At 43.8% G+C, this 14251-nt stretch overlaps 1 pseudogene; it reads right to left on the reverse strand.

Annotated features, from left to right (window-relative positions):
* Positions 1-644: 644 nt before the first annotated feature.
* LOC147082186 (beta-1,3-galactosyltransferase 5-like) lies at positions 645-13804 on the reverse strand (annotated as a pseudogene).
* Between the last annotated feature and the right edge of the window lie 447 nt (positions 13805-14251).

Here is a 14251-nt window from a genome sequence, read left to right on the forward strand (position 1 = left end):
GTGCTGTAATTGTCAGATGCATCTGCAACAGGTAGATGGTGAGGACGAGGTCAAGTAGTTTTTACTCTCGTGATTGTTCTCTCACCACCTGCCAAAAGCCCAGTCAGGCAGCTAATGTCCAAGGCTCCTCTATCACCATCCGTGGGTATGTGCTGTCCCACCAGCAGGAGAAACCTCCAAGATGTGCCAACAGTGTGGTATGCATTCGTGAAGTTGCGGCACTGGGAATACTCTATATTGACTGCGGCCCTCATGAAGTCTCATGCCATCAGGCCAAACATGGGCAAGCAAACCTCATGCTGATTAGCACATACCAGCCTCCATCAGTGACGAAGAAGTGCTCTTTCATGTTGAACACCATTGGAAGAAACATTAAGGGTAGCAAGGGCACAGAATGTTCTCTGAGAGGCGGACCTAAATGTCCAAAATCAAAACTGGCTCAGTAGCACCTCTACTGACCGAATTGGCCGACTCCAGAAGGAAATAGCTGCCAGACTCAGCTTGGGGCAGGTGGTGAGAAAAACAACACGAGGGAAAACTTAGTTGACCTCGTCCACAGCAATCTACTTGTCGCAGATGCATCTGTTTATGACAGTATACTTAGGAGAGACCACCGCACAGTTCTTGTCGAGACGAAGTGCCGGCTATTCACTGCGGAGAACCTCCAACGTGTTGTGTGGCACGACCACCTTGCTAAATGATTCAGAACAGAATTAGCAGCTCAAAACATAGCTTCTACTAGACGCCGTGCGCCATCAGCAGCCACAAAATTGGATAAGACCACAATCTGTAAAGCCATGGTGCAAGATTATCATGCATTAATTGGATTTTAGAATATTGATTTAATATCTTATAATAAATATCGATAATCATAGAAACACAGAATATTTACAGCATAGAAAGAGGCCATTCGGCCGCTCGAGCCCGTGCTGGCTCTGTGCAGGTGCACTTGAGCTAGTCCCACTTCCCCGCCCTTTCATCGTAGCCCTGCATTTTTTTCCTTCAGGTATTTATCCAATTCCCTTTTGAAAGCTCCGATGGAGTCTGCCACCACCAGCCTTTCAGGCAGTGCATTCCATGTCCTAACCACTCGCTGCATAAAAAAATATTTCTCATGTTGCTTTTGGTTCTTTTCCCAATCACCTTAAATCTGTGTCTTCTGGTTCATCGACCCTTTCGCCAATGGGAACAGTTTCTCTCTATCTACTCCGTCTAAACCCCTCATGATTTTGAATATATCTATGAAATCTACTTTCAACCTTCTCTGCTCTAAGGGGAATATCCCCAGTGTTTCTAGTCTATCCACGTAACTGAATTCCCTCGTCCCTGGAATCATTCTCGGAATTATTTTCTGCAATGTCTCTAAGGCCGTCACATTCTTGCTAAAGTGTGGCGCCCAGAATTGGACACAATACTCCAGTTCATGCTGAACCAGTGTTTTATATACTTTCATTATAACTTCTTTGCTTTTGTACTCTATGCCTCTATTTATGAAGCCCAGGATACCGAATGTTTCTTTAACCGCTTTCTCAAACTGCCCTGCCACCTTCAACTATTTGAGCACCTACACCTTCCGGTCTCGCTATTCATGCACCCAGTTTAGAATTGTACACTTTAGTTTATATTGCCTCTTCTCGTTCTTCCCACCAAAATGTAACACTTCACACTTTTCTGCGTTAAATTTAATCAGCCACGTGTCTGCCCATTTCACCAACCTGCCTATGTCTTCTTCAAGTCTACCACTATCCTCCCCACTGTTCACTATACTTGCAAGTTTTCTGTCATCTGAAAATTTGGATTGTTCCCTGTAAACCCAAGCTCAAGTCATTAATATATATCAAGATAAGCAATGGTCCTTGTACAGACCTCTGGGGAACACCACTCTATAACTGCCTCCAATCCAATCATCTGTAATGAGGTTATAATCATGTATATGAATTAAATGTAGAAATCTGTTATCATCATTTTTATGTAATGGTAACCTGAATTATATTTTTGTAATCATTGCGCTTATAATTAAAATGATGTACTTATGCTGTAAGCTTATGGATGAGAAAGAGAATTGCTATAGCCGAATAGGGAGGTTGTGGGTGAAAGGTGGATATTAGCCACAGTAAGGATGATACATAGAGTGCAACTAGCCTGAGAGGCAAGGTCAGGTGTAGCTGCCACTGTAATGGAATGTTACGACTTCTCCAACGAAACGAAAACCTAAGCCTTTCACAGAAACAGCTAGGACGCTATATCTCTGCAAACTGGAGACATGTGCCGTTGTATTGCCATAATTAACCCAAATATGTGTCTTGTTGGTCAAAAACAGTTGATGTATTATTCACTTATGTCTAGAACATGCGTAAGCCAAGTAGGAGCGGACGTGGCATCTCTGTGATTTGATTTGAGGGCTTTTGGATGGCAGCCAGCAATTGCACAGTAAGAGTCCAAAAGGTTTTGAATGCGAGTAAGTGTATAACAGGGGGATCTTAACAGACACAAAGGCCCAGAAATTCGTGTCAGAGGCTTCCCGAGGGCACAAGCCTCTAACCTGCACTTACCTTGCGCGCTGGACGTTGTGCTGTGGGCCCCCGTGGTATTCCAATCCTGGGCCACCTGCAACTGCCGGCGCATAGTGCTTGCGTATAGCAGGGGCGTAGTTAGTTCAAAGCATCCCTTGGGATCATGTGGGCCATGGAGAACCAATGGTAGCAGGGAATGCTTCATTCATAAATTTGACAGGAAGAGCTGTCAAACCTATAAATACTATAAGCCCCAAAACATCACTAAAACTTCAATTAATTTTACAAAATCACATTTTTATAACAACTATGAATTATATGAAATAACTATTTTAAACAATAATTTACACTTTTGAAAAGATTAATTACATGTTCTAACTGGGTTAAAAATAAACTTACCTTTCTTTAAAGCATTTAAAAATAATAAACCTGTGGAAAAATGTTTTAATTGTAATTAATTCACCACTTACCTTGTCAAAACCAGGCCTTGCGCCTACTTTTTAAAAGTGTAACTGTTGGAGACTTACACTCCCGGAGAACCCTGCAAAAAAAACATAAATTCGATGCGCACGCGCTGCCTCTCTGACGCACGCATTCCATCTGTCAACCCCTTCTTTCAAGGCAACGGAAGTTCCGATTTCCCACGCATGTGCAGTGCATGCACAAAACCGGCACTTTGGTTGGGCCTACACGTGAGTATCGAGAGCGTACTCTCGAGTGGGGACCCGAATTTCTGGGACAATATTTTTTAAATATCTATAAATAACAAGAAACAACTATTTTAAACAATAATTTAAAATTTTGAAAAAATTAATTACATATTCTAATGGGGCTAAAAATAACATTATCTTTCGCTAAAGTATTTAAGAATAATAAACCTGTGGAAAAATGTTTTAACTTTAATTAATTCACCACTTACCTTGTTAGAAGCAGGCCTTGCGTCTGCTTTGTAAAAGTGTAACTGCTGGAGACTTACCCTCCCGGAGAAACCTGCAAAAAAAACGTAAGTTTGATGCGCACGCACTGCCTCTCTGGTGCACGCGTTCCACCTGTCAACCCCTTCTTTCAAGGGAATGGAAGTTCCGGTTTCCCACGCATGTGCAGTGCATGCACAAAACCGGCACTTTCGTTGGGCCGATGCATGAGTACCCAGCGTGTACTCTTGCATGGGGACCCGAATTTCTGGGTCATTTTGTAGAAGATTTCAGGAAGATTCAAGGAGACACTCGGGAGAAAAAGGAAGAGGAGTGACCAGAGACATAGGGTGCAACTTTTTCACGGTTGCGCTTCTACCCGGAGATTAACAGATTAATGTAAGTCTCAAGTGTCCTCTCCAAACGACTGCTCAAACAGTGTAATGTATTAAGCCTTGCTTGTGCTGCATAAGGAGAAATTATTGTCCCCAGTACGGTTCAACCTCGAATCAATTGGATCCAGGTTCCCTCTGCGATCTTATAATGGCCTGGCATATCCATCATTCTGCCATTACCATCAAGCCAGGGGAACATCCCTGGTTCAATGAAGCATATAGAAGAGCATGCCAGGAGCAGCAACCGACGTACCTGAAAATGTGGTGCCAATGTGGTGAAGCTAAAACACAGGAGTGCATGCATGCTAAATAGCAGTGCAACATGCTAATGACTGAGCTAAGTCACCCAACAACCAATGGATCAGATCAAAGCTCTGCAGTCCTGCCACATCCAGTCATAAATGGTTGTGGACAATTAAACAACTAACCGGAGGGAGAAAGATCAATGAACATCCCCATCCTCAACATCCCTAGCAAGGACGTATAAAATTGCAGAGTGACTGATTTAATATTATACTTCAATCGGTTTGTAATAGAAACATAGAAACAGAAAAGATAAGAGCAGGAGTAGGCCATTCGGCCCCTCGAGCCTGTTCTGCCATTTAATGAGATCATGGATGATCATCCAAATTCAGTACCATGTCCCTGTTTTCTCCACTTATCTCTTGATGCCCTTAGCCTAAAGAAATATATCTAACTCGTTCTTGAATATATTTAATGAATTGGCATCAACTGCCTTGTGTGGTAAAGAATTCCATACGTTCACCACTCTCTGGGTGAAGAAATTCTTACTCATCTCAGTCCCAAATGGCTTACCCCTTATCATTAGACTATGACACCTGGTTCTGGACTCCCCCGCCATCGGGAACAACCTTCCTGCATCTAGTGTGTCCAGTACTGTTAGAATTTTATAAGTTTCAATGAGCTCCCCTCTCATTCTTCTAAACTCTAGCGAATACAGGCCTAATCGACCCAATCTCTCCTCATACGTCATTCCTGCCATCCCATGTATCAGTCTGGTGAATCTTCGCTGCACTCCCTCCATTGCAAGAACATCCTTCCTCAGATAAGGCGACCAAAACTGCACACAATACTCAAGGTGTGGTCTCATCAAGGCCCTGTAAAATTGCAACAATACATCCTTGCTCTTGTACATGAATCCTCTCACTATGAAGGCCAACATACCATATGCCTCCTTAACTACCAGCTGCACCTTCATGCTTACCTTCAGCGACTGGTGCACAAGGACACTCAGGCATCGTTGCACTTCCACTTTTCCCAATCAATTGCTGTTCAGATAATAAGCTGTCTTCCTGTATTGCAACCGAAGTGGAAAACCACGCATTTATCCACATTATACTGCATTTGCCATGCATCTGCCCAATCATCCAACCTGTCAATATAATATGGGAGATTCTCAGCACCCTCCGCACAGCACACACGCCCACCCACCTATTTGTCATCTGCAAACTTGGAGATATTACATCTAGTTCCCTCGGCTAGATCATTTATATATATTTTGAATAGCTGGGGTCCTAGCACTGATCCCTGCGGTACACCACTAGTCACTGCCTGCCACTCGGAAAAAGACCCTTTTATTCCAACTCTTTGCTTCCTGTCTGCCAACCAGTTCTCTATCAAAGACAGTACCTTACCCCCAATCCCATGTGCTTTAACTTTGCACGCTAATCTCTTATGCGGGACCTTATCGAAAGCCTTCTGAAAGTTAAATACACCACATCTACTCGTTCTCCCTTATATGTTCTACCAGTTACATCATCAATAATTTCCAGTAGATCAGTCAAGCATGATTTTCCTTTTGTAAATCCATGTTGACTTTGTCCGATCCTGTCACTGTTTTCCAAGTGCTCTGCTTTTACATCTTTTATAATGGACTCTAGCTTTTTCCCCACTACCGATGTCAGACTTACCAGTCCATAATTCCCCGTTTTCTCTCTGCCAACTTTTTTAAATAGTGGGGTTACATTAGCTCTCCTCCAATCCATGGGAACTGTTACAGAGTCTATAGATCTTTGTAAGATGAGCAGCAATGCATCTACTATTTCTAGGGCATTCTTAACTATCCTAGGGTGCAGATTATCAGACCCTGGGGATTTATCGGCCATCAATCCCGTCAATTTCCCTAACACCACTTACCTTCAAATACTGATGTCATTCAATTCCTCCCTCTGATTAGATCCTATGTTCCCCGAGATCACTGGGAGGTTATTTGTGTCCTCCTTTGTGAAGACAGTACGAAAGTATGTATTTAATAGGCCTGCCTTTTCTTTGTTCCCCTTTATAAATTCCTCTGATTCTGACTGCAAGGGACCTACGCATGACTTCACCCATCTTTTTCTCATCACATATCTATAGAACCTTTTACAGTCAGTTTTTATGTTTCCAGCTAGCTTGCTCTCATAATCTATTTTACCCCTCTTAATTAATCCCTTTGTCCTCCTTTGCTGAATCCTAAACTGCTCCCAACCCTCAGGTTTGCTGCTTTTTCTGGCCAAATTACACGTCCTCTCCTTGTTTCTTATGCTATCCATAATGTATCTTGTCACCACGGTTGAGTCACCTTTTTTGTTTTATTTTTATGACAAACAGGGATGACCAAATTTGGGAGTTCATCCATGCGATCTTTAAATGTTTGCCATTGCCTGTACACCGTCAGCCCTTTAAGTAACGTTCACCAATCAATCCTAGCCAACTCGTGCCTCATATCCTCCTAGTTTCTTTTAGTTAAATTCAGGAGCCTAGTCTCTGAGTCAACTGCCTCACTCTCCATTTTAATGATGGTGTGGAGATGCCGGAGTTAGACTGGGGTGGACAAATGTAAGAAGTCACACAACTCCAGGTTATAGTTCAACAGCTTTATTTGAAGTCACAAGTTTTCGGAGCGCTGCTCCTTCATTAGGTGAAGAGGAGAGATGCACAAAGACACAGCTTATATAGTCAGAGAATAATGTCAGATGTTTAAAGGTAATCTTTCTAACTGCCATTTATCACAACTCGGCAGAGAGATAATCACAGCAATCAAAAGTGTGAATGGTGTCCAAACAGGTCAGTCAGGAAAACATTACATCAAAGAACAATGAGGTGGGGTCACAAGGGGTCAAATGTTGCAGATGCTGGGGTCTGTGTGAAAAACAGAAAAACAGACAAAAAACATTTTTTTTGCTGGAAATCACAGCAGGTCCGGCCACATCTGTGTAGAGAGAATAAGCCAATGATGACTCGAGTCTGGATGACCTTACATCAGGTGGGGTTACATGTAGCGTGACTTGAACCCAAGATCCCGGTTCAGACCGTCCTCGTGGGTGCGGAACTTGGCTATCAGTTTCTGCTTGACGATTTTGCATTGTCGTGTGTCTCAAAGGCCACCTTGGAGAATGCTTACCCGCAGATCAGAGGCTGAATGTCCTTGACCCCTTGTGACCCCACCTCATTGTTCTTTGATGTAATGTTTTCCTGAGTGACTTGTTTGGACACCATTCACACCTTTGATTGCTGTGATTATCTCTCTGCCGAGGTGTGATAAATGGCAGTTAGAAAGATTACCTGTAAACATCTAACATTATTCTCTGACTATATAAGCTGTGTCTTTATGCATCTCTCCACTTCACCTGATGAAGGAGCAGCGCTCCGAAAGCTTGTGACTTCAAATAAAGCTGTTGGACTATAACCTGGTGTTGTGTGACTTCTTACATTTTAAAGATGATTTCCATCATATTTTGATCGCTCCTCCCCAAGGGGCCTCGGAGAACAAGATTGTTAATTAATCCTTTCTCATTGCATAATACCCAGTCTAAGATGGCCTGATCTCGAGTCGGTTCCACAACATATTGGTCCAGGAAACCATCCCGTATGCACTCTACGAATTCCTCCTCCACAGTATTTTTATTAATTTGGTTAGCTCGATCTATATGTAGATTAGAGTCAACCATGATACCTGCACTGCGCTTATTGCAGGCTTCTCTAATTTGCCGTTAAATGCCATCCCCAAACTCAGCATTACTGTTTGGGGGTCTGTATACAACTCCCACTAACGGTTTCTTCCCCTTGGTATTGCTCAGCTATTCCCATACAATTTCCACAACATCAGAGCTAATATTCTCCCTTACTATTGCTGATCTCCTTTTTAACCAGCAATACTACTCCACCTCTTTTTCCTTTTTTCCTTTCCTTCCTGAATATTGAATACCCCTGGATGTTCAATTCCCAGTCTTGGTCCCCCTGGAGCCAAGTCTCCATAATCCTAATGATCTCATTCCCGTTTACATCTATATACGCAGCTAATTCATCCACCTTATTATGAATGCTCCTCACATTAAACTCAAAGATCTCAGGCTTGATTTTTTAACACTCTTAGTCCTGTTTAGAATTATTCTCCAATGTGGCCCTGTTTGATTTCCACACTTGATTTCTCTGCCTTCCAATTTTGCTTTTCTCCTTCCTGCCTTTTGTTTCTATCCATTGCTTACCTTTCCTCTGTCACCTTGCACAGGTTTCCAGCCCCCTGCCATTTTAGTTTAAACCCTCCCCAACAGCATTAGCAAACATTGCCCCTAGGACATCGGTTCCGGTCCTGCCCAGGTGCAAACCGTCCACTTTTTACTTGTCCCACCACCCCCAGAACTGGTTCCATTGTCCCATGAATTTGTATCCCTCCCCCTTGCACCAATCCTCTAGCCAAGTATTCAGCTGAAATATCCTTCTATTTCTACACTAACCAGACACGTGGCACTGGTAGCAATCCTGAGATTACTACCTTTGAGGGCTTATTTATTAATGTACCTCCTAACTCCCTATATTCAGCTTTTAGGACCTCATGCAGTTTTTTACCTATATTGTTGGTACATATCTGCACTACGGCAACTGGCTGTTCACCCTCCACCTCCAGAATGCCCCGCAGCTGCTCCGAGACATCCTTGACCCTTGCACCAGGGAGGCAACATCCCATTCTGGAGTCTCATTTGTGGCCACAGAAACGCCTTTCTATTCCTCTTTCAATAGCATACCCTATCACTATAGCTCTCCCGCACATTTTCCTCCCATCCTGTGCAGCATGACTACCCATGCTGCCAGAAAGTTGGCTGCTGCTGCCTTCTCCCGAGAACCCAACCCCCTCAACAATATCCAAAGTGGTATATCTCTTTGAAAGTGGGATGGCCACAGGTGACCACTGCACTACCTGCCTGCGCTTACTAGTCTGCCTGGTTGTCACCCAATCCCTTCCTGCCTGTGCAGACTTTACCTGCGGTGTGACCAACTCCCTATACATGCTATCCACAATGTGCTCAGCATCGCAAATGCTTCAGTATATATTCATTCGCAGCTCCAGCGCCACAATGTGGTCTGATTGTAGCTGCAGCTGGATACACTTCCCGCACATTTGATCATCAGGGACACACCAAGTGTCCCTGATTTCCCACATAGAGCAGGAGGAGCATGCCACAGAGCCGGGCAGTTCTGCCATTAATTACCCTTTAATTAATTCAAATTAAATTAAATCAAATCAATACCGCTAATTACACTACAATTAAATTATATACTCAGTGCCCTTCTTTACCAGCACTCACCGCTATGCAACAGGAACCCTAGAAACTATAAAACACGGAAATTAAATTTGGAAAAAAAGCGAGAAAGAGAGCAATATTCACCAACCAATCACTTACCTGCTTTCTGGTGACGTCACACTTCAATTATTTTTACTTCTCTCTCTCCTCTCGCTGACTCTGTGCCTCTCGCAAGTCCGCCACTCAGCTCCGGTCCCAGGCCTCCTCTCCATGCTCTTTATATCCTCCTCTCGCTGACACTGTGCCTCTCGCATTTCTGCCGCTCAGCTCCAGTCCCAGGCCTCCTCTCAGCACTCTTTTTTCCTCCTCTCGCTGACTCTGTGCTTCTCGCAGGTCCGCCGCTCAGCTCCGGTCCCAGTCCTCCTCTCCGTGCTCTTTTATTCTTCCTCTCGCTGACTCTGTGCCTCTCACAGGTCCACCACACAGCTCCGGTCCCAGTCCTCCTCTCCGTGCTCTTTTATTCTTCCTCTCGCTGACTCTGTGCCTCTCCCAGGTCCACCGCTCAGCTCCGGTCCCAGTCCTCCTCTCCATGCTCTTTATATCCTCCTCTCGCTGACACTGTGCCTCTCACAGGTCCGCCGCTCAGCTCCAGTCCCAGGCCTCCTCTCAGCACTCTTTTTATCCTCTTCTCGCTGACTCTGTGCCTCTCGCAGGTCCGCCGCTCAGCTCCGGTCCCAGTCCTCCTCTCCGTGCTCTTTTATTCTTCCTCTCGCTGGCTCTGTGCCTCTCACAGGTCCACCGCTCAGCTCCGGTCCCAGTCCTCCTCTCCGTGCTCTTTTATTCTTCCTCTCACTGGCTCTGTGCCTCTCACAGGTCCACTGCTCAGCTCCGGTACCAGGCCTCCTCTCCACGCTCTTTTTATCCTCCTCTCGCTGACTCTATGCCTCTCGCAGGTCCACCACACAGCTAATATGTCATTTGCTTTCCTAACTGCACCTGCAGGCTAACTTGCAGTGTAGAAGGACACATAGTTTCAATTGAAGTCCAAAATGACCCAATCTTCCACCATTTAAAAATATTCTGTTTTCCTCTTTTTCTTACCAAAGTGGATAAGGTCACACATCTCCATCTTATATTCCATCATCCATTTTCTTTCCCACTCACGTAACCTGTCTATATTGCTTTGCATCATCTTTGCATTTGCCTCACACCTTACTTTCACACCCAACTTTGTATCATCTGCAAACTCGGATTCATTTGACACATTGCAGCCTCCAATTCATTCAATGTATTGCTTATACCCCATATATTAGTACGTAGCACACGTATTTGACCTGATGCGGTCTTTCTTACACCGTTCAACTTAACACCTTTCTTATTTGTCTCGCCTGCTGTAACTGCTTTAATTATTTTAGTACTCCCTTCACTGGAGTATCACGTCATGACCTGCAATCTGCTCTAATCCTTTTTATCGTTCAATTATAATTTTTACTGTTGTTTATGACTGAATCCTCCCCCCACCCCATTTATGAGAATAATGTGTTTTTGCCTCGCTATTTATACGTTCCACTAGGACCTTGGTTCTGTCTTAGTTCAGGTACAACATGTTCCAACGGTATGGCTATCTCTTTGCCCTGTACTTTGCCCCATGAAATGGATCCCCTCCCTCATACACCACTCATCCAGCCATGTGTTCACTTTTCTGGTCTGCTTGTCTCTTTAACAATTAGAACGTGGCCCGGGTAATAATGCTGAGATTAGCACCCTTGAAGACCTGGTTGATAATTTAGCTCCTCACTCCACATAATCCCTCAGCTAGAACGCCGCCCTTTTTGCCCTTTGTCACTTGTCCCGACATGAACCATGACAAATCTCCAAATACATTTGCCGCATCGAGTAACCCTTTATCGTCCCATCATCTTATGGTTAAACGGGGACAATTAACCCGGGAACATCAGTTAATCTTCCAGCTGTGTGTGAGGCCCCGCTCGGGGAGAGAACTTCTGTTATCTCTGCCAAAAATTTCGCGCAAGTTACAGCTGAATTCGTTGTGGATCCAGTTTAATGGGGAAATAAAGTGAGAGACTGCCCCCTCCTATAAATTAGGAGTACAGGGACATTTAAACTTGTAACGGGACAGAATAAACTCTCATTGTTTCATAACATGCCGTGAGACGGATTTTACAGCAACGGTTATTGCCGTTTCCAATTCCATTTTGCAAATTACTATTGATTCTGTCCCCACCACCCTTTCAGGTGTTGCATTCCCGATAACAACGACTCGCTGTACAAAAATAATATTTCCTCATGACGTCACTGGCTTTCCTGTCAATTACCTTGAAATTCGCAACTTGTTTTGGAACAGGGGCGGTCAATGTGGAGCTATTTGCTCGTGTGGAGGGTAAATAAAGTAATTGACTGATTGGGCGGAATGGATAGATTCCGTTTTGTAAGAGCGACGTTTTTTTTGTACATTGAGGTTTCACGGTTTAGCATTAGTTTTAGGGCCCTGGGAAAATGATTGGGGATCTCAGGGTGTCAGAGCACTGAGTCCAGACTTGGGATCAGCGAGCACTGGGAATGTGGCCTAAAAGTTTGTGAACACAGAGAACGGCACTGTTGTTAGGTAATTGGGGGAAATATGAAATGTGGCTTTCTGGGATTCAGAAATTCGAACATCTTAGAATGTACATGTGACTTTGAAAGATTTATTTAACAATTCAAAGGTTAAAAATCTTCATGTAAACCCAAGTTTCTGAGATATGCTGAGGCTTTGAAGGCAAATCTTCATGGAAGGCCCTGAAATAAATATTTAAAACAATGCAATCATTAGATTGAATGATGTTGATGCGAAAATGATATTTTTGTTTTTATTTAGATACTTATTTTGAAGATTAGACATTTCAGTTACTGAAAAAAATGACAGATATTATTTTCAACGATCTCTTTGATTAAATTTATTGATTGATCAAGAAACTTGTTTCTGTGCCGGCTCTGTGAAAGAGCCTCTATTTAGTCCCACTCCTCTGATCCTTCCCCATAGCCCAGCATGATTTCCCCTTGAAGAATTTATCCAATTAATTTGAAAGTTACTATTGAAACTGCTTCCACAACCATTTCAAAGCACTGCATTCCAGATCATAAGAAGTTGCTGCGAGACAAAAATTAATCTCATCTTCTCTCTGGTTCAATGGCTAACTCCCTTAAAAATGAACATCTTTACATATCTTGAATTTATATTATTATTTGTGGTCATAAATCGAGGTAAATGGCAATTTGGGAAGCGGAGATGTGGATTTGGCTTCTCTCTGATACAGGCGGAGGAAGTGGGAGATGTCAAACTGAGGCTCGGCAGCACCACAACTGGAAGGAGCGTTTAATTACAGCATGGAAGTCGATACTGGAGCTAACCTTCCTAAAAGTGAACAGAATGTAGTGAATCAAAGGAGATCTACAAATTCCAATAAAGGGTAGATAACCGTAACACCTTGTCGAATCTCCGAGAAACACCTTAGTGCACTTGACACAGCTTATTTTGGAGGGGCAGTGAGTATTCTGCCTGCACCCCTGCGGCCGCAGTGATGGGTTCAGACAGCATGCAGTGATGCCTCTCAATAAATGGACTGGAGCAAGTGGCATTTGGAGGGGCAAAGGACAAGTTGGCCCCCTTAACGTATCTCCAGGGCAGTCCTCAGTTTCTGCATCTGCCAGTGTCTTCTAGTAGATCAGCAGTTGGAGGGTTTCACCCTATGAGAGGCCATGAATTTACAAAAGTCACAAACAGAAAATGGGACCTTTGAAATGTGGAACGTTTGCCATGAGTGGAGTTCCACCGGCGCTATCTTCAACTTAGCCAGAGAGAGACCGACAAAAACGTCCTCGAGTTTCAATTTCGGGACGGTATTCACAACGTTCCAAACTCGGCAGGCGACATCAGTTGAGAGCACGTACCCAGTGCCGGAGCAGTATGGCAGATACATTTCCAGAGAGTATTCCTGTTCACTCACGTACCATTTGCTGGATTTGTCCCTGACAGGTCTTGCATATCTCTGTATGTGGCCGGTGTAGATGTTCCTGCGACTGGTTCACGACAAGAGATCTCTTAAATAATCAACATTGACAAACATGTCTGAATCGGTGTTCATCACAAAGGAGGCAGACGGACAAAATTGGCTCACCCATTCCAGTCCCATCAGCACCTTGGTGTTCAGGTAGTAATAAGTGTCGCTGAACTCTTTCTGTATGATGTCTTTGTGCAGCAAACCTTCCTCTAGCAGATGCTCTTGATGCTCCTGGCTGTACCCGAGCAGGATATAGGTCATGACCCTCTTGCCCTGTGTTGTCGGCTCTCTCCCCCAGGTCTGGCAAATGACCGAGCGAGCTTCGAACTAGTCCTAGGCACTGGTGATGAGAAGGACCAGAAATGTGGGACTGATATCACATCTCCTATCAGGTCACATTAAATAGGAAGTGTCATTTAATTCTGTGTAAAGACAAGGGTCAGGAATGTTGCAGAGTAAATATCCAAATATACCAAGTGTCACCAAAAGGATCACAAAAAAAGTAAACATTTTTTTGGACGAAATTTGAAACCACATATTGCACCAGGAAAGATCTTCATGTTTTGAATCAACTGTAAAACAAAATAAACACATTGATTTTGGTGGTATCCGGGCAATGCAAGGGGAAACACTTAGCAATTTAAGATTATTTGGCTTGATTAGTAACATAGGAATAGTAGAAGGCCATTCACCCCATCGAACATGTTCTGCCATTCAATTGGATCATGGTTGATCTGTATCTGATCTCCATTTACTCGCCTTGGTAATGTAAACGTTAATGCCGAATCATCATAGCAGCTCTTAACTTGTTGGGCTGGTGTTCCTCTGTCCCTGACTTTAAAACCC

The sequence above is a fragment of the Somniosus microcephalus genome, unplaced genomic scaffold (assembly GCF_052327205.1).
Source record: "Somniosus microcephalus isolate GS21.2 unplaced genomic scaffold, FLI_Smic_1.0 scaffold151, whole genome shotgun sequence".
In the NCBI taxonomy this organism is placed as follows: domain Eukaryota; kingdom Metazoa; phylum Chordata; class Chondrichthyes; order Squaliformes; family Somniosidae; genus Somniosus; species Somniosus microcephalus.